Raw genomic sequence first — 16,420 nt, forward strand, 5'->3', positions numbered from 1 at the left:
CCTTAGATGATGGACACAAGATCTATACTCAAAGTCTTTCCAGCTTGAGAAGCTGCACGTGTTGTGGGGTGGGGATGGAGGTTCAATTCTCCACCTCTGAAATTTACTAGCTATGTGACTCAGTTTCCCAATTTGTAAAATGGAAATAATAGCACCTGTTGCACTTCCCTTGCAGGGTTGTTGTGAGGCTCATGTGCATGCCCTAACACTTTGCCAACCTTTGTACATGTAAGTTCTTATTATTGTTAGGAATAGCTGGAGCATGTATGCCCCTGGCCCAGCCGGCTAGAAGTCAGGGTCTCCCTCCCCCAACCATGTCATGAAGAAGATTACACAAAACATCCAGGGAACGGCTATTGTACAAATAAAGAATGTGACTCGTGATAAATAGTCAACGTTTAAGACATTGCTATCAGACTGTTTCCATCTAGAACCCTGAAACTGGAGCTCCTGAGATGGAAAAAGAGACCTAGAAAATCTGATGAGGCCACCCTAGCCAGCAAGAAGTTAAGTGACTTGGCCAAGGTCACACAGGTGGCAAGCTTCAGAGGTCACATGTGAACTCCGGTCCTCTGACTTCAGAACTAGTGCTCTTTCTACTTCACCACACTCATATTCAGCACAAATTGAAACACCCAAGTGAATGTCTCTTGTTGGTTGTTCTGAAATCATCTATTTAGTTTTTGTTTTATTTTTGGTTAGAAAAACAAGCATTTATAGCAAAAAATAAGTTAAAGTGTCAAAATACGCGTGCTCTCATTGTTAAAAGAATTACACGTTTGCCTTTGAATAAAACATGGAGAATACATAAGGCTTGTTGATTTAGATAAATACAATAATTTTCACGTTTGCTGTGTGGGGTGGTGTTTGTCCTTCCAAAAGAGTGCAGCAAGTACAGCCCATCTCCGTTCACGATTAACTGGTAGAATTGGAGATGATTCATCTCCTGATGACTTTGCCAGCCTCAATTTACTGGGCTAGGTTTGAAAAAAAAAGTTATTCGGTTTTCTGGTATACTTGTAAAATTAAACTAAAAAAATCAAAATAATTTACTGCAGAAAAATGTACAGTCCGTACCTTCTAAATAGGAAAGCCATGTCGACCTCTGAGTTGTGAAAAACATGTATCACAGCCAATGTCAAGAAGAGTCCTCTGGGAGCCCATGTGGCCCACAGAATTTTTGACTAGAGATTCCAATCACGATATGGATTTAAACCCATTTAAAATTGATTTGCTGTAAATCAAATCTACTCTTCTAAAATTTCAAAGTCTTCTTCTTTGGGGTATTTGTAAATAAAGGGTCATAAGTTATTATCAAAAAAATGATTCAGGTACTCTCCATTGGCCTGTGACTCAAATATTAGAGAAATCATTGGTGTGTTTGCCCATTTCAGTAATCTATTAGGCGAAAATGTTACTTTCATTCTCCTCTCCCATAATTGATAAGAACACTCAGCCATACTCCCATTTTTTCCTCTGAAACAGATAATTTGGTTTAATTACTTAGGTGGCTTCATACTCTTGATTTGATTTAATCTGCCAACAGCAGAGTTGTAGCTGAAAAACATGACATCAAATCTCACAGTCTGCACCTAATCTTCAATTTCAGAGGGAAAAAAATTAAATTGCACTGTGTATTAATTTAGCTATTCACTTCATTAATCGACCTAGGAGAACTCTATTGGCAAAAGTAATACAATTAATTGGATAGTTTGCTTGGATACTTTTTGATAAGTTGGAATTTTAAACTTATCTATTGAGTTTAGACAATTAATAACTTCAGTAAACTTACAGGATGCAAAATAAATCTAAACAAATCATCAACATTTTTATATAATACCAATAAAACCCAGCAGAGAGAATTAGAAAGAAAAATTTCATTTAAATTTCTACAGATCCAAGGCAAAATATGGAGTTTCAATAAAATAGAGGACTTTCAAGCTTCCTCAGTGAAAAGACCAGAACTGAATAGAAAATTTGACTTTCAAACACAAGAATCAAGAGAAGCATGAAAAGGTAATCAAGAAACGGAAATTGCAAGGGACTTACTAAAGTTGAACTGTTTTGTTTACATTCCTACATGGAAAGATGATGAGTATGATTCATGAGACCTCAGTATTAGGGTAGTTGAAGGGAATATCCATATATATATATATGTATATATATGTTTATGTATATATATAAGTGAATGTGTATGTATGTATATATCTATGTGTATATGTATGTATGTGTATATATATGTGTGTTTATATATATATATATGTAAAAGAGAGAGAGCAGACACAGGGTGAGTTGAAGATGAAGGGAAGATATCTAAAAGAAATAAAATGAAATTAAGGGATGAGAGAGTAACATACTGAGAGAGGGAGATAGGGAGAGATAGAATGGGGTGGATTATCTCGCATAAAGGTGGCAAGAGGAAGCAGTTCTATGGGAGGAGGGGAGAGGGCAGGTGAGGGGGGAATGAGTGAACCTTGCTCTCATCAGATTTGGCCTGAGGGGGAATACCATACATACTCAGTTGGGTATCTTACCCCACAGGAAAGAAGAGGGAGGAAGATAAAAAAATAAAATAAAAGGCGGGGGGATGATGGAGGGGAGGGCAGATGGGGGTGGAGGTAATCAAAACAAACACTTTGGAAAGGGGACAGGGTCAAGGGAGAAAATTCAATAAAGCGGGAGGATGGGTTGGGAAGGAGCAAAATGTAGTTAGCCTTTCACAACATGAGTATTGTGGAAGGGTTATACATAATAATACATGTGTGGCCTAGGTTGAATTGCTCAACTTCTTAGGGAGGGTGGGTGGGAAGGGAAGAGGGAAGAGAATTTGGAACTCAAAGTTTTAAAATCAGATGTTCAAAAACAAAAAAAGTTTTTGTATGCAACTAAAAAATAAGATACACAGGCAATGGGGCATAGAAATTTATCTTGCCCTACAAGAAAGGAAGGGAAAAGGGGATCAGAGGGGAGGGGGGTGATAGAGGGGAGGGCTGACTGGGGAACAGGGCAACCAGAATATAAGCCATCTTGGAGTGGGGGGGAGGGTAGAAATGGGGAGAAAATTTGTAATTCAAAATGTTGTGAAAATCAATGCTGAAAACCAAATATGTTAAATAAATAAATTGCATTTAAAAAAAATTTCTACAGAAAATATAAAATATTTGAAAGTTTATCTACCAAGGTACATACAAGAAGTATAGAAATAGTCTTGCTGAATTTTTCTCTTCTTTTTTAAAAGAAAAAATCTTTATTCTAAAGGATAGCTCTCTGGGAGTGGGAATCAGGAAGGATATAAGGGGAAATTTAAGTAATATAAAAACAAAAGATAATCAATAAAAATTTATTTTAAAAAAAATCTATGGGCTCTCCCCAAAGTTAGACTTGGAAAAACATACAGTTCATCAAAGGTATGCTTAATATCTAATGTGACAAAAGTGTGGTTTCATGAGGAAGATGTAAACTATATTCAATATCTTGTTTACTCAATGCCAAATTTTATAAAATAATTGGCAACAAAGGGATGTATAACATATTAAAAAGTTTTTAAAGGTGTTTTTGAAAAAAGAATAGAAATATAACCACAGACTAATTCTTAAAGAAATAAAGCCAGGCCTAAATAATTGGGGGAGGGTGGTAATTGCTCATGGGTAGGACTTGTCAAAATAATTAATTTACATCAGTCAACTACCAAAGTATTACTTTATAGAACTAGAAAAAAATAATAAACTTTTATGGAGACAAAAAGAAAAGGGCAAGAATCTCCAGGGAAATAATGAAAAGAAGTTGAAATGAAGGGAACCTGGCAGTGCCAGATCTCAAACTATACTACAAAGCAGTAATTCTTAAAACAAATCTGGTACTGGTTTAAAAAAAATAGAGATTGATTAGTGGAACTGATTAAATGTAAGATATGGATTCACTATATGTACATATATTTATAATATATACATATATGTGTATGTCAGTATGTGTGTGATTATATATCTACGTATACCTGCATATACATATATAATACCCTAGTATCCAATAAACAACAATCCCAGCTACTGGGAGAAGGATTTATTCACTACTTGAAAAAAAAACTGCTCAGAAAATTAGATAGCAGTATGGAAGAAATTATATTTAGTTGAAAACTTTGTACCTTATGCCAAGATAAGTTCCAAATGGATCTGTGACCCTAGATATAAAAGGTCACATAAAAAACAAATTAGAGAAACATGGCAAGGGGAGTGGTAGATAAAGAAGAGGGGATTGCCTATCTGATGTATGGATTAAGAGAAAAGTTCATGACCAAAAAAGGTATAGAGAGGATCTATACAGACTCTATAGAGAATCACATAAGATAAAGTGGATAATTTTGATTACATAAAACTAAAAAGCATTTGTACAAACAAATCCAGAATGGCTAAGATTAAAAGAGAAACAATTAATTGGGGGGGGGGGGGCAGAGAATCTTGGCAACAAAGTTTCCCTGAAAAAGGTCTCATTCCCAAGATATATAAGGAACTGATTCAAATATGTAAGAAAAAGAACCATTTCCCAATCGATAAATGGTCTAAGTATATGAACAGGCAGTTCTTAAGGAAGAAAACCAGACTATTTATAGACATGCAGCCCTGCCCCCCCAAAAAAAGTTCCAAATCACTTCTAATTAGAGAAATGCAGAGTAGAGCAATGAGATTCCACCTTACATGCATCAGAGTAGCAAAGATGGCAAAAAAAAAAAGGAAAATGGTAAAAGATGGAAGGGCTGTAGGAAAGAAGTAAAATGATGGTGGACCTATAAATGGGTGCAACCATTATGGAAACAAATTTGGAATTATACAGAAAAAGTGACTAAACAATGCATGCCATTTAACCCAGCTCTAATTTGCTAGTTCTACACCCAAAGGATATTTTTAAAAAGGGAAAAGTCCTATATGTACAAAAATGTTTTTAGTAACTCTTTTGTGGTACCAAAAAAACTCCTGGAAACTAAAGGGATTCCTATCAAATGATAAATGGTTGAATATGTTATGGTATATGAATGTGATAGATTACTATTGTGCTATAAGAAATGGAGAGAAAGATTTCAAGAAGACATGGAAAGACTCATATGAGCCAGGGCAGGGTGAAACGAGCAGAACCAGGAGAACAATTTCTAACATCAGTATATTATAAAAAATGGATCATTTTGAGTGCTTTTATAAACTGATGAAGAATGAAATGAGCAGAATCAGGAGGACAATTTATATAATAACAAAAATGTTATAAAAACCACTTTGAAAGCTCTAAAAACTATGATCAATACAATGACATTTATGGTTTCAGAGAACAAGGACAAAACATACTATCCATGACAGAAAGGTGATGAATTTAGGCTGAGAAACATGTTTTTATATACAGCCAATGAGGGAATTTGTTTTTCTTGACCGTATATCTGTTACCAGAAATTTGTTTTCTTCTCTCTCTCTCTCTGTCTCTCTGTCTGTCTCTCTGTCTCTCTCTCTCTGTCTCTCTGTGTCTCTCTCCCCATGTCTCTCCCCCTCCCTCCCTCCCTCCATCTCCCTCTCCCTTTCCCTCTCCCTCTCCCTCTCCCTCTCTCCCTCCCTCTCCCTCCCTCTCTCTCTCTCTCTCTCTCTCTCTCTCTCTCTCTCTCTCTCTCTCTCTCTTTCTGGAGGGCAGGATAAGAGAGAAAGAAGATATATTTCTATTCATTAAAAGAGAGAGAGAAAGGTTAAGGGGGTGCTACAGATGTGGGATGTCGCGTGCACTTTCAGAAGAGGTAACTGTATTGTTAGTTATGTTCAATTGTTTTATCTTGTTATAAGAGACTTCTCAATGAGAAGTTTGTAAGTTTGTTAAGATTTTTAATGTAAAAACAAAACATGTTGATAAAACTTTTAAAAAGGGAACTTCGGAAGAGGTGATAAAATATATATTTATATAATATATTTAAATAATATTTATAATAAAATAATACATAATACTATTTATTTTATACTAATATGAGTTTATATTTTTAAGAGAGCATCATTGAATCATTAAAATGCATAGATGAGAGGTTCAGGAGGAAACACGGGCAAGCAAGAGAACTGTGAGATCAATCTACTGAATTTAAAAGAAAAATGGGTACAAATTGCCTATAATGGAGATTTGTCATTTCATGCACAAATATCTTTCTGCTCTTCTTTGTACATGGAAATGCTCCTGTTCACTGGTGCTTGCTAAGATTATAATTAGTTTTAAAGTTTAAAAAAAACCACAGAATGGAAAAGAGCAAGATTTGGGCTTGATGTCAAGAAAACCTTCCTAATAATCCGAGCTACGGAAGCCCTGGAATAGGCTGCTTCTAGAGGTGATGGGTTCTCTTTCACTGGAGGTCTTAAAGCAGAGACGATGACAATTTGTCAAATATGTTACTGGGGGATTGCTTGCCGTATGGGTCCCTCCCAACTCTCACATTCTGTGATCCTGTGAATCATGAGGGAGGGAACAGTCTCTTTTAAACGTCCCCTTGGTCTTCTGCTCTTCCTACACAATGGCCAATGAGGCAACCCTTTGCCCTCTCAAAGCACAAGCCCCTCAGTGCCTAGGGGCCCTAGGATGCATAGTGGATGGAGTGCTAGGCCTGGAAACAGAAAGATCCAAGTTCAAATCCATCCCCAGATACTTAGCAGCTGTGCGACCCTCTGTTTGCCTCTGTTTCCTCATCTGTAAAATGGGGATAATTAACACCTAATTCCCAGGGTTATCATGAGGTTGTAAAGTGCTTAGCTCGTAGTAGGTTCACTATTGTGATTATCATTATTATTAATTACACATGGGTAGAAGAGAGTGCCAGACATATGACAGAATGAGTTAAGACAAATTTGAACATAATCCTGGCGACACCTGAAAAATGGTGATATCTGATGATGTAATCGGTAAGGTTCTTTCCAGCGCTAGAATCCTGTGATTCAATCCATCAATCAGCAAGCTTTTATTAAAGGCCAACCACATACCACTGGGCATTGCACTAAGGGTTGGAGATGTAAACAGAAAAATGCCTACCCTCAGGGAGGTTACATTCTAATGAAGTAAACAACATGTCCACACACAAACATAGAAAGGATCTATAGCCGCTGGAATTTATGGAGCAGTGGGGCGGTGTGGTCAGACTTTCTGATTTAGGAAAAATCATTCAGGCAGATCGTGTGTAGATCATGGGTGTCAAATATGCCTCCCAGAAACAATTTAAAATGTAATTGGGAAATATTTGACAAAATCAGTAAACATACAGTGACAGCAATAATACTGCTCTCTAGAACGAAGTTAATATGTGGCCCACGGGCACGCCGATGTCTGTGTTGGTGGCCCCCACTTCTGTTGGAGTTGGATACCAGTGGTGGAAAGGGCAAGTCCAGATGCAGAGTCAAGGGGAGCAGAGGCTGGGAGCCTAGCAGGGCAGCGCGCCAGGCCGATCCTTGTAACCAGAGGAAGCAGCATGAGGACACCTGAGGACAGATATCAGGACTCTGCAGGGCCACAGGCATGAGTCAGCTTTCCCTGGTGCCTTCTCTAGGCCAGGGCCTCAATCAGTGTGCCCAATGTATGTGACCACGCTTCCTATTGACAATTGGCAATAGGCTGCCAGTGGGTCGGTGGGTCTGCCTGCCTCAAGTCTCTTTCCCCTCCAATCCGCTGTCAATTTTATCTTCCTAAAGCTCAAGTCTGACCATGCCACCCCTAACCTGCCCCTACTCAATTGACTTGGCTCCCTATCACCTCCAGGTCAAATGGAAAATACTCTATTCAGCATTCAAAGCCTTTCCTAATCTAGCCGCTTCCTACCTTGACACTCTTCTCACATCTTTCTTACTCTCCACCACGTCCTCTTACATCCAGAGACACTGGCCTCCTGGCTGTTCACAAATAAGACACTCCATTTCTTGGCCCCTGAGGAATTCTCTCTGGCTGTCCTCCAGGCTTGGAATGTTCTCCCTCCTCTTCTCTGCCTACTGATCTCCTCGAAGTCCCAACTAAAATCCCATTTTTTACAGGAAGTCTTTCCCAATCCTTCTGAGTTCTAGTGATTTCCCCTCTTTTAATTATTTCTTACTATATATTTTTATTTTATTATTAAATTTGTTTATTATTTATTTTATTATTTCCTCCTATATATTCTGTATATAACTTGTTTGTACATATTTGTTCCCTGGTTGTCTCCATTAAATTAAGAGCTCCTTGAGGGCAGGAAGTGTCTTTTGCCTCTTTTTGTATCCCCAGGGTTTAGCACAATGCCTGGGGCATAGTAGGCACTTTAATTAATGTTTATCGGTTGACAGACTGAGTGAGTGCCCTAGGCGTGGGGAGCGGAATTGGAAGAGGAAATGTCTTGTAACTCCTCTTTTTATATAGCCCCTTCAATCAATGCCTTAGCTTTGAGTTAATCCTATCCTGTCCTTTAGCTGACTGTCGAAATCATCACTGAGGGTTTCTGAGCTTGTTTTTTTTTAGGAGTGTGGACCCAGGAGGTACCTCGAACCAAGTAGCCATTACTTGTCCCCTGGGATGTCTAGCCTACAAATATTAATGGTGGGAACAGGTTAGCCCCAGATTCAAAGTGAATTCAAGGTAATTCTGTGGGGGGAGGTACTAGTAGCTCAAGGAGTCTGTCAGGAAGAAAAGCCCTGAAGGAAGGTAGGGATACTAAGTGATGGGGGGGGGGCGGGTAGGGAGGGAGTAAGAACGCCAGGAAGGGCATTCCTGGGCATTCTACTCCCAAAATAAAGTGGATAAAGCCAGTGGGCGCACAGGGTTTAAGGAGAGCAGGTGTCAGTGAGTTTGGAAAGGTAACCTGGAGCCAGATCAAACAATATGTGGGGGGAATTGAATGACATAAAGTTTAGACTTTATCCTAACTTTAACAGGCAGGGCTCAATGAACGTTTGGAACCCCTGAGTGACGTGACGAAAGGAATGCCAGATCAGCCAGAGCCCGAGTGGGCTTCCCCACTTTAGAATGTGAGTTCCTGGGGGCTTTTTGCACAATGTCCCTGTATCCCCAGAGCCGTGCATGTAGTAGGCACTTGATAAAAGCCGCTTGTTGCTGTTAAACAGGACCTCTGCCTCAGCTTCCAGACCTGGGGATCTAGGAAGCGATTGCAAACTTGCCAAAAGATAGAAAAAGTAAGTCTGCCCTCAACCATTAGTGGTTCCCAACCAAACCATAACATTCTGTCACTGGACAGAAGTTTAAAAATGGAAAGTAGGGAAAACCAGGCAGATTTTCTCTAGGTCTCACTTGTGCACAGATGAGGGAGGCTCCTTTATATTCACCTAGTGGTAGTCCGCCAGCCTAGCCCAGAGCTGGTTTCTCCATCCCCTTGCAGAGGAAATTCTGCATGTGGGCCCTCACATAACATCCTTCTCATGTTGCTGAGCCCAGCTGCTCAGGCAGAGTTCTCTGACCCCTGGTTTAGAAGTTAAGGATGTGGCCTGATATGGGAGTAGGGGGTCAGGGAGTTACAAGGCCGAGACAAGCGATGGCCAGAACATCAAAGTGTAGGAGGCTCTTTTTTCTCCACCTGGGTCCCCCCAACATCCCTTTGGTCGGCTTCCTGCTGTCCTCCCCCCACACCCCCAAGACCATTCCCTTCTCAGAACCTCCTATCCACCCCACAGGGTACTTATTCCTTTTGTTTCCCTCATTAGTTATTTGGGAAAGTCAACAATCTGCAAAACCTATTACAGAAGAAAAATTTTCAAGATCAAAGGAAGAGCTAAGAGTGGAAAGGCCACAGGACTTTAAGACTGTGGCCCTGGGGGAAATTCCAGCTCTGCTACTTGTGACCGCAGGCAAGTGTCTCAACGTCTCTGGGCCTCAGTTTCCTCAACTGTAAAATTAGGACTATGGAGCAGGTCCTTTCCAATTCTAAATCCTCAAAATATATTTTAGCTCTTACAGCTGATCTAAACAGAACCAGGGAAAAAATAAACACAGCGATTGCAAAAAAAAAAACAAAACAAACAAACCCCAAAACATGGAAAATGAAGTCCCAAGCTTTGGGCATGTATCTAGGTAGCACCGGACTTTGAAGTATCTAACTCAGTGACCTTGATCCCTCTCCACCTCAGCTCCTCGTCTGCAAAATGGGGATAATAAAAGCACCCACCTCCAGGGTTTTGATGAGGACCAAATGAAGTGATAGGCACAGATCTTCACAAACCTTAACAGACTTTATAAATGCTAGCTTTTTAATTGTAATTACCCATTTTGGCCTCAGAGAAGAGGCCAAAAGAGAACAAATGGACCCCCTTTCTTCTCTGGGAGAGGTGGTGGAGGCAGGAGAAGAATGTTGCCTTTGGTGGCTATCAGACCCAATCTCTCTGTTTGTTGGTTACAGTCAACTGCTTTTCTCTTTACAAAGGAAGGCTGGCTGATGGGCAGAAGGAGTTTGGATCCAGGAATGACAACAATATTTTAAAAATCAATAATTTTTAAAATAATATAAAATAAAAGCAAAATGAGGTATAGCCAATCTTTTTTTAAAAATGCTCATTTATTTTTAAACATTTGCTTCTTTTTCAATTTTGAGTTCCAAATTCTCTCGGTTATAGCCAATCTTAAAAATAGTATGGTCCAATAGGAAAGCCACTAACCTCAAAGTCAATGACATCCTGCTAGCTGGTTGTATGACCTCAAGGCCTTACTTTCCTCCTCTGTCCAATAACGGGATGGTCTAGACTTCTAAGGTCACTTCTAGCTCTTCCATTCTAAGGATCAGAGGACTTTTAGACTCTAAAATGATTTTCCTTTTCTCCCCTGGCATGGGGTTGCCATTTACCATCCCATATCCACTCTGGGCTAACCCTCTGAAAGCGAAGGGAGCCTCGTGCAACAACAAGATGTCCAGTACAAACTTGCCCATTTCTGGAAAGGTAGCAGTGTAATCTGGGAGGAAAAAGCTGGAAGTCAATGTTAGCACCACAGTAAACCAGGGCCATTTTCTATGCAAAAGGAAAAGTAATGGCATTGGCCCATTTAGTCCACTAGAAAGGAAAGCCAACCCTGGAGCAGGGTTGTGAGTTGCCATGCTTTCTCTTCCTGTCTCTAATGCACCGCCCACAGGTTGCCAAGCAACCCAGCAATAACTGACCTTGCATTCAGATTTTTTTAATGGAAAAAAGGACTAAAAAACACAGGCACGAGGAGTATCCGTTCTTTTCAATAGGTACCACATGTGGAAGATTCTGGCAGTTTTAACATCAATGGCAAACTTAACTGTAGGAAAAAAAATGTGGTGGTAGATTTTCCATTTGCAGAAACATTTTTCCAAAAAAAGAAATAATAATAATAAATAATCAGTGGACAGAAAAACTTAATTGAAAAAATACAGACTTGGGCTGAATATTGGTAAAATGACTGCTTGAAGTTGATGGAGCACAATGACTAAGGCAAAAATTAGGGGGGAAAACAAACCCAATTTTATGCTCATTTAATTAACACAGCCTTTATGAGACAAAGACTAGCACTGAAGTGATTTAGTGACTAAAAAAAATAAGGAAGGGCCCTTCTCAATCAATTTGGTTTTTTTTGTTTGTTTTTTTGGCAGGGCAATTGGGGCTAAGTGACTTGCCCAAGGTCACACAGGAAGTACGTGTCAAGTGTCTGAAGTCACATTTGAACTCAGGTCCGCCTGACTCCAGGGCCAGTGCTCTACTCACTGCACCACCTAGCTGCCCCTTTTTCATGTGTCTTGGAAACACACAGAGGGTGTTAAGAGAGGAAGACTGAATTCAAAGTTTCATGTAAACATTGAGTGACTGAGAGGGTTTGGTAGGGATTGGTTTTATTTCTTAATTTTTTAACCTATGGGACTGAACTGAGTATGATGGCTGGGCATTACTTACCCAAAGCCCTGATTTTCATTCAGCCATAACTTATTGAAAATTTCTCCTCTCCTGCCTGTTAAAAACATCCATGTTTGGCACTACATAAACAGTATTAATTTTTACCTATTTGAAAAAAGTGTTGTTTTTCCCCCAGCCATTTCTGGAGTTGATAAGGGAGTTTATTATATGACAAGAGAGGCAGCCTGGACTATTCCGAGTGCTGACCAAAGGGTCAAGAGGTCCAAGTTTTTAGCATTGCCTCTGAGGCTGGCTGGGTCACTTTGGGCAAGTCACTGAAGTTCTCTCAGTGCCCTTGGCGGCTCTCTAACACTATCAAAGTCAGAGCAGGGGCACTGATAGAGGGAGTTTCTTCTTTGGGAGTTCCTTAACTATACCGATAAAATCACAGGTCTAATCTTTTTAAAGGGGGACAAGTAAGATGTGCTGCCCCAAAATTTCACTTATCGGTTATCTCACTTCTAAAAAGTCTTGGATGTGATCTTAAAGGCCATCTAGTTCAACTTGTTACAGACCCCAGAGAGGTGTAATGCCTAACCAAGACAGCTTGTCACTGTTGAGTTCTTTCAGTCATGCCTGACTCTCTGTGACCCCATTTGGGGTTTTCTTGGCAAAGACACTGGAGTGGTTTGCCATTTCCTTCCCCAGCTCATTTTACAGGTGAGGAAACTGGGGCAAACAGGATTAAGGACTTGCCCAGAGTCACACAGCCTATAAGTGTGTGAGGCCAGATTTGAACTCTTCCTGACTCCAGGCCCATCACTCTATCCCTTGAGCCACCTAGCTACCCACCATGACAGCTAGATAAATATCAAAGTTAGGATTTGGACAGGTCCCTCTGACTGCAAATCTAGCTGCCGCTCCCCCCACCCCCCCACTGCACTCAATGCCAGAGACCAGCCCTGCGCTGGATTCCTTATTTAACCCCCGTACATTTCCTCCTCTAGCTTTTGGGTCTGCCTGCTTATGAAGGAAAGGCTGCTTGGCTGGAATAATTCTCATCACCAGGATGGCTTCTTCCAGTTCTGGGAACTGAGGTCTTCCTTTACCTCTTCTCAAAGAGAAGCTGCAGACCTCTCAGCCTTAATCTCGCTAATGTGAACCGAACATTACATAACTACAGTCGTAAGCACTTAACTGGCCATCTATTTGATTCGGGGTGCATAAGAAGCACACACCATGATCTTAACATTCCAATTTGCAGAGGAGATATAGGTAACATTTATGAAGGAAATGGATTCAAAACTCAGGGTTAAATTCTGTAACAACTGACTAGAAGCACAATCAAAATTCAGCAAAAGGAGAGTGGCTGGTGATGGGCTTATGGAGAAGGGGTGGGATTGAACTGGGCATAGGAAGATGAGGAAGAGATGAGAAGCAGAGGGAAGGAAGGGTGCTCCAGATTGGGGGGGGGGGGTGGGGAGGAATAGCATGGGCAGAAGCTACAGAGGTAGCCTTTCTACAGAGGCAAGAAAGAATATGGCCCGCACAGGGTGACAATGAGTAGAACATCCTAACTAAAGCAGAAGGAGCCTGTCCTGGGAGTAGAGGGAACTACAACTGGATACATATGGTGGAATCAGTTTATGGAAGACCTTGAAAGCCAAGCGGAGAACTATTCATGTTTGTTAACATTTTGGGGCTTCATATTTGAGAAAGAAAGAGAGGGAGGGAGGAAGGAAGAGAGGAAGGGAGGAAAGAAGGGAGAGAGGACGGAAGGGAGGGAAGGATGGAAGGAAGGAAGGAAAGAAGGAAGGAAGGAAGGAAGAAAAAATTCAAACAAAAAAAGACAAGAAGGGGACTTTAGGTTCAATAAATATACAATTAGGGGCCACAGCACAGAGGAGTAGTGCAATGAAAAGATTGTTCTAAAAATATTAATTCTGTATCAATTTAGAGCTGAATTGCTATCAATACTGAGCATATTGGATTCTTCCTGCCTACAGGATAAAGTCTAAACCTTGTCTGAAATTCAAGGTCTGCTACAGTTCAAGACCTGATTACAATTATCTAAGATATATATTTTTTTAATTGTACAGAAAGCTTCATAAAATGTAGATAATTGCATTGTAATAGTGCTAGGAAGCCGTGTAGAAGGAATTATCTCTTACATTTTGCATCTCCAGGACCCAGCCTATCATAAACTCAGATCCTCAAACCCTCAGACCCTCAGTAGGAGGGCACCTTTGAGTCTGGCCAATCCAGTACTGGCTGTAACCTACCTTAATTGTGCCATCTCCTGTGAATTCCTGACCATTTCCTTTCATGTCTATTGATCCTCAAATGCAATGCCTATTTAGCTTTCACTGACTCTGCTTACTCCATGTCTCATCAGAAATATCCTGCCTTTTCCTCTCTGCCTATCCAAATCATCCAGTGAAATCCCCCTCCAAAGATTTCCATCTCCTCCACTGAATGCTCCCTAAACACCGTCCAACTACAACGCTCCCTCCTGTGAACTCCTAGAGCCTTTAAACCACTCTGTCAGCATGCAATCTTATACAGCCTCATACTATTACTTAACTTTTAGGATGCATAGAATCAGGAAGAAGTGAGTCCTGCCTTTCACACAACTGGCTATGTGACCTTGGGTGAGTCACTTAGCCCTTTTTGCCCCAGCTGTAAAATGAGCTGGAGAAGGAAACTGCAAACTACTCCAGTATCTTTGCCAAGAAAACTCCAAATGGGGTCACGGAGTGGGGTCACGGAGAGTCAGACACGACCGAAATGACTGAACAACAACATCTATAAATATAGTGATCAGGTCTGACTGACACATTCCTTCTTGGGATTGAGAAGGCTGGGGAGTCAATGTTATTATATTCATTGTCAAACAAGGTCACTTTGCCCGTCAGGTTAGTTTCTCTATTTTCCATTTTTACAAGGGGAAGTTCAACATAGGGATATCCTGGTGGCAACTGTGGTGCAAAACACACACACACACACACACACACATACATATACCAGTAAAACTAATATGGCCCCAAGAAAACTCCCCCAGGGTCCAAATACTTGTTCAGCATCTTAGAATGGAAAAATCTGCAATCAGTACTTGATTGGTGCTCATTAGCATCTGAGGGCAGGCTGAGATCAAAAAATAAATAAATAAAAGAAGTGAAAATTAAATTGGACAGATTCTAGACTTCCTTTGGTGGATATTACAATAGTTCGTGTAATGGGAACTGTGGAGCTTATGTATGGATTTTTGTTTATCCACACTAGTTCTCTTCTCCGTTGACTTGAATCATGAAGGGCTGATTGTATTGTACTTTATAAAATATGAAAATATGTACTTTATAAAATTACTGGATTTAGGAAGAAAACCAGAGGAAAGAAGGGAGAGCGAGCAACAACTGAGATGTGGTCCTTAAGGCTGCCTAAAGCAGGACTCGAATATCAGCTGGATGAGTGGGTCTGATTAAATAGCAAGGTGGCCAGAATTTTTTCTAGCTTCCCTTTTGAGATGGTCCAAGCTTAGCATAGCAATACCAGACAGAATCATAAAGACAAGAATGTTCTGGGGTCAGGTGGCTGATGAGTATGCATCTGTAACTACATGTGACATGAGTGTAATATCACCCACCAATCAAGTGTTGTAGATTACTGAAAACTAGAAAGTTTATTAAATTAAATTAAAAAGCTTTCAGGATAATACAGATAGTTGTTTTTTCTCATTTGGCTCCAAATGCTTCCAGGCGTGGGGAACCTGAAGCCTGGAGGCCACATGTGGCAAGTTCCCCACTCCTGACTCCATGTTGTCCTGTGTAATTCAGAAGTCTGTAGAGGTGGCCAACCTCAACCTCACCTCCAAAACTGTGAGGACACCAGAGATTTAAGTACAGAGATCGTAGTTTTAGGGCAATATGGGACCTTGAAGTTCATCTTGTTGTTAAGTCATTTTTCAGTTCTGTCTGACTCTCTGTGACCCAACGTGGGGTTTTCTTGGCAAAGATACTAGAGCAGTTTGCCATTTCCTTCTCCAGCTCATTTTACAGATGAGGAAACAGAGGCAAACAGGGCTAAGTGACTTACCCAGGGTCACACAGCTAGTAAGTGCCTCGGGCTAGATTTGAACTCAGGTTCATCCCTCTATTCATTATGTAGATAGATAACCGGTAGCTTTGATATTGGAAGGGACCTCAGAGGTCATCTAATCCAATTACCTCATTTCACAGAGAAAGAAATTAAGGCCCAGGGACATTAAGGGATTCACCCAAAGCCATGGAGAATCCTTGATCTGCGGCAGGCTTCAGTTATTAATTGCTCTTCTCAAGTAATTTTCAGTTACTAGAGTCATTGTGTATGTAATCTGTTGGTTCAGCTTTGTTTGCTCTGTATTAATCCACTGATAGGAGAACTAACCGTGTGATACAGCAAATGCTGAGAGGCAGGGATGAGTATTGCTGTCGGTCAGTTTATTTACCATGCTAAGAGTTGGGCATTCAAAGAAAGGCAAACACAGTTCCCTGCCTTCAAGGATATTACGTTCTCAAATAAGTAGGCACAGATAAGATATGCAAAGAATACTGGAAGGGGAAAGGTGTAAA

Source organism: Trichosurus vulpecula, chromosome 5, assembly GCF_011100635.1.
Source record: "Trichosurus vulpecula isolate mTriVul1 chromosome 5, mTriVul1.pri, whole genome shotgun sequence".
NCBI classification, from domain to species: Eukaryota; Metazoa; Chordata; class Mammalia; order Diprotodontia; family Phalangeridae; genus Trichosurus; species Trichosurus vulpecula.